This window comes from Sus scrofa, chromosome 1 (genome assembly GCF_000003025.6).
Source record: "Sus scrofa isolate TJ Tabasco breed Duroc chromosome 1, Sscrofa11.1, whole genome shotgun sequence".
Classification (NCBI taxonomy): Eukaryota; Metazoa; Chordata; class Mammalia; order Artiodactyla; family Suidae; genus Sus; species Sus scrofa.
The window spans coordinates 222,143,351-222,159,138 of record NC_010443.5 but is presented as its reverse complement, the minus strand read 5'-3'; the positions used below and the strand labels follow the sequence as shown (position 1 = coordinate 222,159,138).

General features: G+C 41.5%; 1 protein-coding gene across 2 annotated transcripts in view; it reads right to left on the bottom strand.

Annotated features, from left to right (window-relative positions):
* Positions 1–15,788, bottom strand: part of PIP5K1B (phosphatidylinositol-4-phosphate 5-kinase type 1 beta) — a 340,273-nt gene that overhangs the window by 219,976 nt on the left and 104,509 nt on the right. The window lies entirely within an intron of this gene.

Genomic DNA, 15,788 nt, shown 5'->3' with positions numbered 1-15,788 from the left:
GTTCATAGGTCAGTTGTTGAAATGAACCACATCAGGGATGGTAGCTGGAATGGAAATTCCTCCTGTGGGTCCTCATAAAATAGACCCCATGTGATACAAGAATAATTTTCAATATTATCCCTGTGATAAATCAACTGCGATTTTTTTTCTTTTCTTTTTGCTTTTTTTTTTTTTTTTTTTTTTGCTTTTTTAGGGCTGCACTCAAGGCATATGGAGGTTCCCAGGCTAGCGGTTGAATCAGAGCTACAGCTGCCAGCCTACACCACAGCCACAGTAACGCCAGATCCGAGCCACATCTGCGACCTACACCACAGCTCGGGGCAATGCTGGATCCTTAACCCACTGAAAGAGATCAAGGATCGAACCTGCAACCTCATGGTTTCTAGTCGGATTCGTTTCCTCTGTGCCACAACGGGAACTCCCCCACTTACTTTTATCAGTGTTTTTTAGATATTTTGTCAAGTTTATATTATATATCTATCTCACTTTAAAATAACTGTATCATAGATCAGAGAATGGACAGACCATTGTTTAAGCAACTGCTTCTTTATGGATGAATATGCAGAGTGTTTCTGGTTTGGCTACCATAAACACAGAAGGAATAAACAGACTGAAACATCTATAAAGTTCTACTACTTCTATTTCTGTGAGAAAGGATCCTAGAAGTTGAGCAAAACTGGATTAAATGCATTACTTTTTTGAAGGAACTTTGTTACATTTCTTTCTATAAAAAAGGTACAAGCAATCAGTCTCACTGTGCATATGGAGGACCTGCTAATTAATGTACTCATCAGCATGAGATGTTCACCATCTTTAAAATGTTTGCCAATCTGATGAGCAGAGAATGACACTGCAGGTTTTTGTTTGTTTGTTTCTTTGCCTGTGCCTGGGCATATAGAAGATCCTGGGACCAGGGATCAAACCTGTGCCACAGCAGCGACCTGAGCCACTGCAGTGACAATGCCAGGTCCTTAACCCACTGTGCCACAAGGGAACTCTGACATTGCAGCTGTTCTAATTCACATTCTCTTGCCACTAATGGGGCTTTTCCTCATCACAGGTTTATGTGATTTACATTTCCAGTTCATGTCCTTTGCTTATTTTTATACTATTGTTTATGGGTTTTTTTGTTTTGTTTTGTTTTTTGTCTTTTTAGGGCAGCACCGGAGGTTCCCAGGCTAGAGGTCTAATCGGAGCTGTAGCCGCCAGCCTATGCCAGAGCCACAGAAATGCCAGATCCAAGCCGCATCCGTGACCTACTCCACAGCTCACAGCAATACTGGATCCTCAACCTACTGAGTGAGGCCAGGGACTGAACCCACATCCTCATGGTTCCTAGTTGGATTCGTTTCCACTGTTCCATGACGGGAACTCCCTTTTTTACTTTTGTAATCAATCTGTAAGGTCTCCTGGTTAATTAAACATTAACTCTATCATATGAGCTGCAAGCTATTGTTCATCTTTTGGCTCTGTTTACGATGTCTTGTCAGGTATACATTTTAAATATTTATATAGCCAAATCCATTAATTTTTCCTATATGGACTATGGATTTTCTGTCTCACTTAGGAGAGCTTGCCCAAGCCTAATGCTATACTACATGTATTCTCCTATATTTTCTTCAAATACCTTTATAGTTTCATTTGCAACATTAGATCTTTACTTCAAATGGAATCTAACCTCAGCTTCTCCCAGATGGATAGCTAATTGCCTCAACATTTTTTTTTCACTTAACTTTGATCATGGTTAAATGTTAACATATTTTTTTTATTACTCAAATGAATTTATCACACCTGTAGTTGTATAATGATCATAACAATCCAGTTTCACAGGATTTCCATCCCACAGCCCAAGCACATACCCCCAACCCCCAAACTATCTCCTCTGGAGACCATAGGCTTTTCAATGTCTGCGAGTCAGCATCTGTTCTGCAAAGAAGTTCCGTCTGTCCTTTTTTCAGATTCCACATGTCAGTGAAAGCGTTTGATGTTGGTGTCTCATTGTATGACTGACTTCACTTAGCATGATAATTTCTATGTCCATCCATGTTGCTAAAAATGCCACAAAGACACATGTACTCCAATGTTCACTGCAGCACTATTTGCAATAGCCAAGACATGGAAACAACCTAAATGTCCATTGACAGAGGAGTGGATCAAGAAGATGCGGTACATATACACAATGGAATATCACTCAGCCATTAATTGCCCCAACATTGATAACTTTCTCCTTACTGGAAAGACATGGCTCCTTTAGCAAATATTAAGTTTTACTACATACCTCAATATATTTCTGTACCCTCTGTTCCAAAGACTGAATTGTTGATTTCTGAGCTAATATGTTGTTTTAAATGCAGTAACATGACAATATGCTTTGATATCTGCTGCTACGGGTTTCCCATTCTATTTTTACTAAGTTTAGCAATTTTCTCACGTTTACATTATTATATGGACTTTAAAAATCTCATTGCTTGATCTGAAAATATGGCTACCTCCAACTCGCCCACCAAGATGAGATTCTGACTGGAAATATACTGAATTAACATACCAAATTGGGAAGCATTAATATTTTTGGAATGTTAAGTTTTCTTATTCAAAAACATAGTACAGTTCTCTATTTTTTCAAATGTTACTGTCTTTTACTACAGCCATATTTTTTGTTTATGTCTTATGTCTTACTAAGTTCATTCCCAGATAATTTAGTTTGTCACTCTCTTAAACATGGATTTTTCTATTTTCATTTCTAGCTGATTATTCATAGAAAGAAAATGACTGGGCTTCATCTATTAGCTTTCACCCAGTCATTTATCAAATCTTCTTACAGGGTTTCAAAAGATTTTAGGTAGAGTCTCAATCACATCACCTGCAATATTTATACATCTTATTTGTATTTCTTATTACATTCACTGAACTTCTAAAAAAATATTGAATAATAGTGGGTGAGTAACAGCAGTATTGCTTGACATAACATAATCCTACAATAGTCACCATCCTCCATAATACTTTTGTTTGATACCATAGTAGCTTTTTCTTCTATATTCTACTTTGCTTTACTTTTTACTATGAATATCTACTGAATTATATCAAATACATTTTCAGCATCAATTGATATAATCATAAAATTGTTCTCTCTTATTCTGATGTACCAAATAAAACATTGAGAAATTTCACAATGCAAAATTATGTATTTCTAGCAGTTTCTGTCGTGGCTCAGCAGTTAACGAACCTGACTAGCATCCGTGAAGATGTGGGTTCAAGCCCTGGCCTTGCTCAGTGGGTTAAGGATCTGGCATTGCCATGAGCTGTGGTATAGGTCACAGATGTGGCTCGAATCCTTTGTTCCTGTGGCTGTGGTGTAGGCCAGGGGCTACAGCTCTAAGTGGACCCCTAGCTTGGGAACCTCAATATGCCGAGGGTGTGGCCCTGGAAAGACAAAAGAAAAAGGAAAATTACATATTTCTAGAAAAACCCTAACTTGGATTTGACTTGCTACCAGTTTTAAAAGGATATTTTCATAAGTGAATGTGAACAACTCTTCTTCCATCTTTTATCAGGTTTTGGTATTAAAAATTAGTATTTTTCATAAAATTGGAAGGCTTTCTCTCTTTATATGCACTCAATTTTTGCTTATTTGTTTCTTGGAATTTATAACCTCTCTTTGAATCTAATTTTAGTAATTTATATTGTTAGAAAGCCATCAATTTCCTTTAGGTTATTAAGTTTATTGTACTTAAGTTGCACATAATATTCTGTTACCGAATCCTTTTCATTCTTTTGGGATCCAGGTAATGTCCTTTTCCTTATTCTGATGGTGTATGTATATAGATACAGATACACACACACACACACAGCATATGTATTATATATTGCATATATGTATTACGAATATGTAGTTTATTAGTCAAACTTCCCTTTTCTATCATTTGTTTTTGTGGCCATTTCTATTAATTTTAGCATTTAATATTTTCTTTCTTTAGACTTTTAATTAATTTCTTCGATGCACTACTTAATTTTCATTCTCTCTTTTTTTTTTTTTTTTTTTTTTTTTGCTTTTTTGGCTGCACCCAGGCACGTGGGTGTTCCTGGGCTAGGGGTCAAATAAGAGATGTAGCTGCGACCCACCCACAGCTCACAGCAATGCTGGGTCCTTAACCCACTGAGCAAGGCCAGGGATTGAACACGCATACTCATGGTTACTAGTTGGGTTCATTACTGGTGAGTCACAATGGGAACCCCCTTCACTGTTTTAAAAAATAGTATTAAAATCGCTTAGGCTATAAAGTATTCCTGAATATATTAATGATTTCCCCATAAATTTTGATGTCAAGTATTCTGTTAATTTCCAAATAATTCATCCAGGAATGATCTACAAGAAGTTTTTTCTTAATGTTGAATATTTATATTTTAATTACTAATCTTTCATTCACTGCTATATTCTTGCTTATCTCACTGGGATCAAAATACGTGACGAGTAAAATCTTCCCTTCCACCCCCATTGCTGGCAAATTCATTGTTTTTTTCCTACAGCCATAGAAAAATTCTTTGTACATGTTCCATAAACACAAGAGAAAAACGTGCCTTTCATGTATATATGGCACTATATTACTCCTTATAACATTGTCTTGTGAAATTATGAAAAAATATCACAATTCTGATATTTTTATAATCATATGCTCTTACATATCTACTTTTCCTCTTTGCCTTAAAATTTCCATAACTATGCTGGTCCGTGTACAAAGGATATGTATATAATAGTGTCCTTGTGAACTGTGCTCTTTAATGTATCTTTTTTTCTTATTTAATAATTTTGGTCTTGGGTTCCATCTTAGTTGATGCCAATATTCTCACTTCTGCTTTCCTTCTATCTGCACCTGTTTGGTATCTCCTTGTTCATTCCTTTATCTTCAGCTTTTTTAGCTGCTGTCCTTTTGTTTTAGCTGGGTTCCTGACAAATAGATGAAAACTAGATTTGGGGTTTTTTTTATTGTCTTTTTTATTACTTAATGAATTTTATTACATTTATAATTGTACAACAATCATCACAACCAAATTTTACAGCATGTCCATCCCAAACCTCAGTATATCCCCCCACACCCCTAACCTGTCTCATTTGGAAATGTAAGTTTTTCAGTCTGTGAGTCAGTATCTGTTCTGCAAAATTCATGGTGTCCTTTTTTTAGATTCCACATGTAAAAGTGATAGCATTTGATGCTAGTGTCTCATTGTCTGACTGACTTCACTTAGCATGGTAATTTCTAGGTCCATCCATGTTGCTGCAAATGCCGTTATTTCTCTCCTTTTAATGGCTGAGTAATATTCCATTGTGTATATGTACCACCTCTTTTTGATCCACTCCTCTGTTGATGGACATTTAGGTTGTTTCCATGTCTCGGCTATTGTACAGAGTGCTACAATGAACATCGGAGTACATGTGTCTTTTCAAGTCATAGTTTTCTCTGGATAGGAGTGGCATTGCTGGATCAAATGGTAGTTCTATTTTTAGTTTTCTGAGGAATCTCCATACTGTTTTCCACAGTGGTTGCACCAACAGTGTAACAGGGTTCCTTTTTCTCCACTGGGTTTTTTTTTAACCTATTTAAGAGTCTTTATAATTTCAAAGGGGATTTCAACAAATCCACATCTACTGCGATAAGTTTATATTTGATTTACTCCCATCATTTCTGTTTACTATTTCTTTTTGCCATTTTTTTTTTTTTTTAGGGCCATACCTATGGCATATGGAGGTTCCCAGGCTAGGCGTCAAATCAGAGCTGTAGCCACTGGCCCACACCACAGCCACAGCAACTTGGGATCCAAGCTGCATCTGCAACCTACACCACAGCTCACGGCAGTGCTGGATCCTTAACCCATGAGTGAGGCCAGGGGTTGAACCTGTGTCCTCATGGATGCTAGTCAGATGCATTTCCATTGAGCCATGACAGGAACTCCCATATCTGTTTACTATTAATTACATTTATTGTTACTGAATTTATTTTTATTCATTCCTTCTTTCTGTATTAATAAAATTTAAAATTCAATTTTTCCTACTAATTAAAAATTTTCATTCTACATTAACTTTGCTCATAATTACCTATTTTTAAATCATGAAAAGTCCTTATATTTCCATTAAAAAATAATTTGACTTTATGCCATCCCATTACCCTGCCACTTTTCCTTTGGTTATTGTACTGGTCTTGGTTCTGTGCTACCCAGATCCCCCCTCAAGGAGGGGAGGTTGCTTGTCATTACGAGTGTGGTCAGCAGACACCTCTGGCTGCCAGCCCTTTCAGGGTCTGCCTCTGCAGAGAGCCACCTCACCCTGCGCCCTGGCCTCCTGGGGCTGCACAAAGCCCACGAATGAGTGATGGGCTAGCTTCCCACTGAGTTGGCCTGGGCTTTGGGAGTCCTTCACAGAAGTCTGAGTTCTTCCTTTACTTGCCCAAATGTGCTTCCTCTTCCCTGCTCTCAAAAGGTGTGTTAGTCTCTAAACTGCCTGGCTTAAAATGACAGAAATTTATCCTCTCACAGTTTTGGAGGCTAAGAGTCCAAATCAACATGTTGGCAGAGCCCTGCTCCCTCAAGGCTCTGGACTGCATCTTTTCTTTCCTCCTCCTAGCTTCTGGTGGTGGCCCTTGTGTCCTTTAAACAGAGCTGCCTCACTCCAGTCTCTGCCTCTGTCAGCCCCCCATGCATCTCTGTTTCCACAGGCCATTTTCCTTTTATATGGACACCTGTCATGTTGGATCAGAGTCCAACCCAATGACCTTAGCTCAATTACCTCTGCAAAGACTCTATTTCCAAATAAGGTCACGTTCACAGGTACTGGGGGTTAGGACTTCATATCTTTTTGTGGGACACATTTCAGCACTTAACATGGGTACTGACCCCTAAAAACATCTTGCACCCCAAATTCTGTCCCAGTGCCTGCTTCCTGAGAGCCCAAACCAGGACATCTCTTCCTCATCCCCAAGAGGAGATACAGGGAATATTTTTACTCTCTCACTGACTGCTCCATCTTGAACCACTAAATAGCTCCTCTTAGGTGACATGGCTCTTCTTATTGATCAATTGATAGTTCACGGTCACAATATCGTTAGACTTGACTGTTAAGTATTACAAGGTTTGCTGCTCATCATCATTTCTTTAGCTCTTCATCTCCTCCCATCTGAACACCTTTGTTCTGACTCAATTTTCATTCTGTTGAAACCCTTCTCAAGTAGTTTCCTCAGAAGTGGCACATGGATAGTCCACTTTGCATCACTCTATGTCCAGAAATGTCTTTCCTTTGTCCTCATATGTAATTAGATCTCTTGGATTCTTGGCTCACAGCTCTTTTCTAGCATCTTTCTGTTGATATGATACTGCTGTCTTCTTGCTTCCTGGCTTACAGATGAGTTGCTTCATGCTAGTCTGATGCTCCTGTCTTGGTAAGTTATTGATTTTCTCCATCTAGAAACCTATGAGAGTTTTCTCTCTTAAGCAGTTCAAACATTCCATAAGGACAGATGTGTCTTTTTTCATTAATCCTGCCAGTGAAGGGAAACTGACAAGAAGCTATTTCAGGAGATCTGATGACTTAAACCATGAATAACAGGTAGGCTATCTAGCTGAGGAATGAACGGACTTCATATCCTTCGGGCAGTGCTCAATGAAAATTATACTCCAATTATTTCTCATAACCAACCTCATGAGAGGAATTGGACAGGGTAGCACATCAAGTTATAGTCTTTTGCAAGAGCCTGGAATGTAGAAACTCTAATGGCCAAGTAAGGACATGATCACAAGCTTTAGGTCTCCTTAGGAAACATGTTAATAAGTAATCTGACGTGAGACTCCCAGTTAAAAGATATTTTCTTAGATCATTTCTGACATTAAACAGAGCCAATTTATGGTGTCATATGATTAGATTGTTGAGACACCAGCTTGGCTAACAATAATAATGAAAAAATTTTTGACTAGTTGATTGCTTATCTCCCCTTTATGGGATTTAATATCTGGATTCTGTTAGCACGAGGAATAAATAATTTACACTATTTCACAGCCTTCTGCATTTCTATGCTTTCACTCAATGTGAGGGAAGGAAACACACTATCATTTACTGAGCAACAACTACAAGTGAGATGCTGTCACATACATGATTTCATTTCATCCCTTGGCATTCTCTAACTTAGCTTGTGCTGTTCTGACACTTGTAAATGAGTGCCTTTAACATCCTTAGGATGCAGTCATTTTTAATTTTGCTCAGTCTCTTGCATGAGGCTTGTTTGCAGAAGTGAAGCCCTTAGTGGTGAATAAATACAGCCACCCCAAGCCCCTCTTCTCAGTCTGGCTTTGCTGTTCTCTATACCGGTGCTGAGCATCCGAACCACTGGGGAGTTTTTTGAACATTTAGGTTCTCAGGCCATGCATGGAAACAATAAAATCACTCCCTCTATGTGCTGGGTCTGGGGAATCTGTATTTTCAGTCTGCTTCAAGGGCTTGGGATCATTTAAGTTACTCTGAGTAGCAAAGGAAATAAAAATGTTCTATCATTTCAAGGGAGTCGTCAGGGCCCACGAGGGAAGAGAACCCATTCTGGGTGTGTTAAAGAAAGGGAATTTAAGACATGAAATTAGTTATAAAAGTAACATGTGAGCTGAAAAGCTAAGCAAAAGATGGTAGTGAAATGCTGAGATCAACATCAGCACACTGAGGCCTAGAGGCACAGCAAGAGAAAGGGGTGTTACTCTTTCAAAACTGGAGGTATCTGTTGGGGCCAGAACATCACAGCAATGGTTAAGCAGAAGAGGTTGGAACTACAGAAGGAGGGAGTGTATTTGGAGGCATGGAGAAGAGAGTCACTGGCAGGGATGCCACTCATGATAGGGGGTGGGGGCAGCCTAGATTCTCCCTCACTGCCTCTACCCACTAATCCCTTCTGATGGCTTCCATGGGCCAGCCTCCTGAAAGTCATGTGACATTGGGAGCCTGAGAAAGGCATCTTCTGTGAATGCTTGCCCTGTGATGCAGAACAGAAGAAGAGTGAGGAATGGCTCTGAAGACAAACAGGCATGGGCCATTGTCTTTTGCCCCCCGCTTTTTTTTTTTTTTTTTTTTTTTTTGGCCACCCAGCTACTCAACAGTAACCCTTTCAATCTCTAACTCCCCAACTAGGGCCACAGAAGTCAGTATTTTTAATTGGCCACAGAAGAGTTGGCTCGCCATGCAAGGCCCAATGAGGGGCAAAATGACTAGTTACCTAATTACCCAACTATGAAGGCCAACCTGTAGATGCAAGAGGTTAGAGACCCCAGCCATGAGTCCTTAATGATCTTCCAAGTCACCACTTGACTGAACACTGACAAAGCAAAGCAACAAGGACTAATGGGAAGAACAGTGGAATGGGCCTCTGAAGGTTTGGGTTTTACGTCCATCTCTGCTATTAATTCTCAGTGACCTTGGGCTCGCATTCACTTCTTTTCTACCAGGAATCCTACTGACTCCATTAGATGATGCTTCTGGTTTGGTGCCATTGCCTCAGACCCTCACTGGAATGAGGAGGAGGCTCATTAATTACTTGAGCATCATGAGTGCAACCTGCCCTGTGGGAACTGATCTTCCACAAGACAGCCACATTTGAAGGTTTTCTTGTCATTCAGGCTACCTATGGTAACATTTCCTAGATCATTTTCCAACAGAGAAAGCAATTAAAACATGATTTGGGCCTTGGGCATGCCTGCATGTTAATGTTAATCATTTTTGTGTAAATTACGCTCTTCTGAGTTCATTTTATCTGCCAGAAAACCAATTCACTCTTTCGTTCATTCAACTAACATTTATCGGCAGCACATGTCATGCTTTGAGCTTGGCCCTGGAGCCATAAAGACAAAGGCAGATCTTAGTCCTCAAAGAAGTCCTATTGACAAGAGGGAGAGATAAGGGGACAGGTACAATACAATTTGACATGTGCTTTCCGTGGGTTCTTGGAAGAAGAACTGCCCAAGTCAGCCTGTAGGGACCATGGGAAGCCTCATTTATTTATTTATTTATCTTTTTTAGGACTGCACCCACAGCATGTGGAAGTTGCCAGGCTTGGAGTTGAATCGGAGCTCCAGCTGCCAGCCTATGCCACAGACACAGCAACACCAGATCCAAACCGTATATACAACCCACACTACAACTCATGGTAATGCCGGATCCTTAACCTACTGAGTGAGGCCAAGGATCAAACCCAAGTCCTCATGGATACTAGTCAGGTTCGTTTCTGCGGAGCCATGACGGGAACTCTGGAAGCCTGATTTCTGAGGAATACTCAACCTAGATTTAGAGCAGTTTTCGGGGGACACAAGGTTGAGAGGCAGAGGGTGAGGAAGATGCCAGGTGCTGTGGCAGCTTAAAGAGCCAGCAGCATGAAGGAGCATATAAAACACATTTTCATGGGAGTACTCTGAGATTTTGAATCTTGCATTTTAAAAAATTTACCCAGAAGAAGTTCAAGGTTTTAGGTTGTTACTTAAAGGGTTACAGACAGACATCCAGATGGCTCATTCCACCTGTGATTACAAGTCCCTATTCAGTCCTTTGCCTGAACAAAAATACATTTGTAATAATGTATATAGACTCATGAAAACCTGGAAAGTCATTCTTAGGAAAATGTCAGCCTTGTAAACAGTTTTGCTGGGGAGGCTTAGAAGCATTGCAGTTCTTCCCCTGTAGTCCTTCCTGTGCACTTAACAAGAATTTTGATACTCTTTTAAAGCTGCTGGGGCAGTTATCAACAGCATTAACAAAACAGGTAAACCAAAGGCTTAAAAATGTGATCGGTTATTTCCCAAGGCTAAAATATAAGCAACAAAATACACCAAATTGAAAGTAATTCTTGATGTATTTTCCAAAGCAGAAATGCCTATATTTTTCAGACTGGAAAAAAATTTTTTTCCATTATATTAAGAAGTCATAGGCTCATATTTCTTTAGAATATTTGCATAAACTCTCAAAGAATTGTAGGAGATGTGCATGTTAAGTATTCACACAAAGGAGGCCACCTATACACACATATGTTCAGACATATGGTATGTTACACATTTGTAAGCTCAGAAGCTGTAAAAACAGAACCCTGGTGCTCTTACATTCAATGTAAGGCCCCCCCCATTCCTCCTGATGAAAATAATTTAAATTAGGTTTCATTTCATGTATCTAATGTTTGTATAACCAAACTGCTGCCAAAACCAATTTGAAATGATGGCACCTGCTCGCTATGAATCCAAATGAAGACCAATCAAAACAAATTGCAGGGCTTATATTCTCTCGTAAGACACATTCATCAACTCTCAGAATGGCTCTCACAAAGTGAATCAATAGAACAGCTATAAACGGTGCTAACAAAAGGCTTGGCATAAAATGAACCACTCGTAATTCATTTTCCCAACAAAGGTTGTACTAAAAGAATTCATACGTCTTTTCAAACCAGGCCTTCACTGTAAACATTAGACAGAAGAAAGTAGTCCATGCAAACAACTGAGGGATGTGTTGTTTCGAGAACAATGTAACTCACAGCCTTTCAGGAAAACACCACCATCGCACAATCTTCTCCTGCCTCAATTTTCATTTCAAGTACACAAAGACCTACTATGTCATTGTGTGTATTGGAGGTTAGTGTTGGATGGTGGAGGAAAAGGCTGAGACTCAGGAGAGCAAATTCGTATGTGGTCATGATGCCTGGGCTTCCATTTGTACCCAGAAAAGCCTCCATGAAGACTTAACAGTTTACCTTTTTGTCTCTTCTCAGAGACATCTGGGTTAATCACTAAGAATCTCAGATGGTTGGACTCTTGGCCTCTGTGTAATGCTATCTTTTCTTTCCCCATTTTACTAGATATTTGCTATTGCATAGACATCACAACATTATATTCTCACTACAATGGAACAGTTTATTTTTTAATTTACCAGATTATGCCTTCTGTCCACATTTTATTTCTAAGCTAGTTTCCTCTTTTTCCCCCCAAGAGTACATGCTTCAGCAATTATTCAATTACTACAATAATTTTTTTTTTAACTTTTTAGGGCCGCACCCACAGCATATGGAGGTTGCCAGGCTAGGGGTTCAATCAGAGCTGTAGCTGCTGGCCTACACCACAGCCACACCAACACCAGATCTGAGCCTGTCTTTGACCTACACCACAGCTCACAGCAACGACGGATCCTTAACCCACTGAGTGAGGCCAGGGATCGAACCTGTGTCTTCATGGATCCTAATCAGATTCATTTCCACTGAGCCACAAGGGGAACTCCTCAGTTATTACAATAATATTGTGTAAACCATATGTGAATGAAAGTCAGGACCAGAAGAAAAAATATTTGGGCTCAGAAGTAAATAACCAAAACCAATTTGGTTTTGCTCCTCAGGTGTTTGCAAAGTATTTCTGGGCTGATTTCCTCTTCTTTGGAGAAAGCCAGAGCAACAGAGATCTTTTATATGCCCCACCCCCACCCCCAACAAAAGAGAACTAGTAGTTTACCAAGAGCACTTCCTCTTCGCAGTGCACATCTGAGGGGAAATCTGAAAGAAGGGCTAGGGGTAGGTAGACCCTAAAAAAAAATCACTGCCTGGGGGATGGTAAATGCTCCAAAAAATGCTCCAGAAAGAGACTGAGCAGGAGACAAATTCTGTCCAATCAAAAATTTTCTAGAGTTCTAGCCCTATAACCTGCACTGCCAACAAGTCACACAAGTACTTTCTTTTCTTTTCTTTTCTTTTTTTCTTTTTTTTTTCTTTTTTTTTAGGGCTGCACCTGCAGCCTATGGAGGTTTCCCAGACTAGGGGTCTCATCAGAGCTGTAGCCACCAGCCTACACTGGAGCCTCAGCAACGTGGGATCCGAGTCGTGTCTGCAACCTACACCACAGCTCACGCCAATGCCGGATCCTTAACCCACTGAGCAAGGCCAGGGATCGAACCCACATCCTCACGGATGCTATGGGCTCGCTAACTGCAGAACCATGAGGGGAACTCTCCACACAAGTACTTTCAAACTTGGCACAAATATAAGTCTGGATAGAAGGAGAAGAGCGGTAAGATGACCAAGTACAGCCCACTCCTCACCCAGAAAGGTAATCATTTACCCAAACACCGATTCCAGCACTTCTATGGAAGGTACTTTGGGGGAAAAGAACAATGAATAAGATGGTCCCTATTGTCAAGGCGCTTCAAAGAGAGGCCAAAACCAAAGCACAGAAATAATGGCCAAGTCTTTAACAGGATTAGGAGTTAATACCTTTTACTTGGCTTTGCCTCCAACAAGTGTTCAATTATCACAGTCAGAGGGCTCACATGGCCTGTTCTAAAAAAAATGCAATTAAAACTAAAAACAAATCCCCCCAAAAAAAACCCAAGGTCATGAGATCATAAATCAGTTATTAATCCTGAAATATTAAATTTCCCAAGTTCTGATATGTGCTTGGCTGAATGCATGTTTTAGACACCCCGACCAAGAAGTATTTTCTACAAACCAACAATTTAAAACTGGAGAATGAAGATTAAAGGAGCTGTTCAGGGAGGGGAGGTGACGGGGTCTGCAGTAAGCAATCCTAAAGGATGGGAGAGCTGGCAGGGAGTGAGGGAAGGAGCAGGAGTCAAGAAGGAAGCACATCTGGGAAAGTGCATCTGGTGAGGGAAGATAATCCTGACCTAAGAGTGGGGAATGGGAGTTCCTGTCCTGGCGCAGCAGAAACAAACCTGACAAGAATCCACGAGGATGCAGGTTCAATCCCTGGCCTCACTCAGTAGGTGAAGGACCCGGCATTGCTGTGAGCTGTGGTGTAGGTCGCAGACGTGGCTCAGATCCCACGTTGCTGTGGCTGTGGTGTAGGTCAGGGCTACAGCTCCAATTAGACTCTTAGCCTGGGAACTTCCAAATGCTGTGGGTGCAGACCTAAAAAGACAAAAGAAAAGGTGGGGGGGTGAATGAAGCTGGGGACAGTGACCAGTCCCAGGCTAGATGGCCTCAGGAGGCAATCACAGATATGACCAATCAGAGAAGATCTGCTGAAGGCTTTTGAGTAGGAGGCCAATAAGACTAAAAGTAATCATGATATCACGTAAGCAGAGACAGGACGGGATGGGATGGGGAGGACCAGATGGAAGGAGTGAATGCAGCAGCTGCTGTGGTGGTCATGGTAGTGAGAACCTGGAAGGCCAGGGTTGAGCTAGAGACTAAAAGTGCAGAGCCCTGCCTGGTGATGACAACAAGGACACAGTCAGAACCTGGATGCTGCCAGGGTCTGCAGAAATGTGGGGGTCAGTCAGGGTGTCTGCGTTTTCAAGCTTCACTAGCTGTGGATGGTCATGGAGCTGTAACAGCAGCTGTCGCCCTGCCAGTGGTACCCTCCCCATCTCTATCCCAGTCTCAGGATGGACCCAGGGAACACCCAGGCCCAGGTTGAACCACCAGATTATTCATATTAAGAATTTTCTTCCAATACAGGGACTGAATGGTCAAGCAGTCTTGGACTTTTTTTTTTTTTTTTTTTTTTTTTTTTGTCATTTTAGGGCAGCACCTACAGCAGATGGAAGTTCCCAGGCTAGGGGTCGAATCAGAGCGGCCTATGCCACAGCCACAGCAACATCATATCCAAGCCGCATCTGTGACCTATATCACAGCTCACGGCAACGCCAGATCCTTAACTCACTAAGAGAGTCCAGGGATTGAACCTGCATCCTCATGGATATGATTTGGGTTCATTACTTCTGAAGCCATGACAGGAACCCCCGGATCTTGGACTTCTCAGGTCTGGTAGAGCCGGAGCCAGCCCAAGTTTTAGGAGAGTGAAACTAAGAACTTAGCAATTTAATCAGTCTGCAAAAGGATGCATGGACAAGGGCCAGGCAGAGACAGTACTACTGCCTGACAAAACCCAGCCATGAGAATTCAGCCACACTGCCCTAGTGAGCAGCTGGCTTCTGGGAGAGCCCTGGATCTTCATAACACACCCACCATTCCCTTGTGCTCTTAGGATTAGCATCCTTATGGCTAAACCCTCCTTGACTAAGACAGAAAATCTCCCATCAGTGAGCTGCCACGGGCTTAGCCGAGGTCATCACCCCACCCTCCACCTGTCACCCTTTCCTCCAAGCCACTCCCAATGGGAGAGGTGGTGACAACGAGGTAGTCAGAGGAACAGGGGGTGAAGTCAGGCTGCCTGGTTTCACCAGCTGTGTAACCTCCTCAAGTGACAATCTATGTGCCGCCACCTCCTCATCTGAGAAAGTGGGGGAAATGACAGTACCCCCCTACATGGCAGCTGTGAGGAGTGACCAGTACATGCATAAAGCACTCACAGTGTCCAAGCACAGAGAACACACTCCATAAATGTAGCATTATTATCACCATCCTCATCCTCATCCTCAGCTACTCTCACCAGCAGGAGCCTGTGAGACAGAGCAGATCCTGACATTGCTCTGCTTCCAATTATTCTGCGGGACAGAGCAGACCCCCAGCATTCAAGGCCGTGCAAAGTCCAGGGCTCACCCCTATGCTCTGTCTACCCATCCCTCCCTCACTGGAGGCAGGAGCTGCTACACATGCACACGTTCCCCCATGCCTCTCTGGCTCCTCTCAAGTCTCAAGAGAACATCCTCTTCCAAACCTTCTGCCTCAGCCCAGAGTTTGTTCTGCTTGAGATAAACTCTCCATGACCCTGTGCATCCATCAAGTATCTCACGTTCCTGAGGGCTTCCTTGATTTCTTCTGTCCCAGAAGAACGCTGTGCTTCCTTGGCTGTGCTCACAGAATTGCCATCAACTACTCACATTC